Source organism: Chrysochloris asiatica, unplaced genomic scaffold (assembly GCF_000296735.1).
Source record: "Chrysochloris asiatica unplaced genomic scaffold, ChrAsi1.0 scaffold00001, whole genome shotgun sequence".
NCBI lineage: Eukaryota > Metazoa > Chordata > Mammalia > Afrosoricida > Chrysochloridae > Chrysochloris > Chrysochloris asiatica.
Genome location: NW_006408519.1, coordinates 62621819 through 62623124, shown reverse-complemented (window position 1 = coordinate 62623124; position 1306 = coordinate 62621819).

Genomic DNA, 1306 nt, shown 5'->3' with positions numbered 1-1306 from the left:
GAAAGTCAAGGCTTGAAATTTTTCTTCAGTTTCCCCAGCTTGAGAAATGCTGACCGTATTCTTCCTTTTTGGTTTTCTGATTCCAGATCTTTGCTGCACCTTTTGTTATAATATTTGGCTTTATCTTTTCAAGCTGATCTTTGAAATTTTCTGTTCAGCTCTGGTACCTCCTCATTTCTTCCATTTGTTTTAGCATCTCTACATTGGAGAGCAAGTTTCAGTGTCTCTTCTGACATCAATTTTGACCTTTTCCTTCTTTCTTATCTTCTTAATGACTTTTTGTTTTCTTCATGTATGGTGTTCTTGATGTCATCCCACAACTCTTCTGGTCTTTGGTCTTTAGTGTTTAATGTATCAAATCTGTTCTTCGGATGAACTCTAAATTCAGGTGGGATATATTCAAGGTCATATTTTGGCTCTCGTGGTATTGTTTTCATTTTCTTCAACTTCAGTTTGAATTTGCGTATGAGTAATTAATTGTCTGTTTCACAGTCTGCCCCTGGCCTTGTCTTCACTGATGATATGGAGCTTTTCCATCATCAATCTCTGCAGATGTAGTCAATTTGATTTCTATGTATTCCATATGGCAAGGTCCATGTGTATAGTCATCTCTTATGCTGTCTCAAGAATGTATTTGAAATAAACAAATCATTGATTTTGCAGAATTCTATCATGCATTCTCCAGCATCATTTGTATCACCAAGGGCATATTTTCCAACTACTCATCTTTCCTTTTTGCATTCCAATCACCAGTAATTTTCAATACACCTTGATTGTATTTTTGATCAATTTCAGGTTGAAGAAGTTGATAGACTTCTTCTATTTCATCCTTACTGGTTTTAGTGGTTGGTGAGTAAATTTGAATAATAGTGGTATTAACTGGGCATCCCTGTAGGTGCATGGAAATTATCCTATCACAGACAATGTTGTACTTCATGACTGATTTGGATATGTTCTTTTTGACAACGAATGCAACACCATTCCTCTTCAATCTGGCATTCCTGGCATAGTAAACCATGTGGTCATCAGATTCAAAATGGCCAATACTAGTCCATTTCAGCTCACTAATATCTAAGATATCGATGTTTATGCATTCCATTTCATTTTTTACAACTTCTAATTTTCCCAGATTCGTACTTCGTACATTCCATGTTCTGATTTTCAATGGATCTTTACAGTTGTTTCTCTTCATTTTGAGTTGTGCCCCATCAACAAATGAAGGTCCCACGGGCATTTCTCCCACGGGCTTTACTCCATTCACGTCATCATGGTCAACTCTACTTTGAGGAGGCAGCTCTTCCCCAGT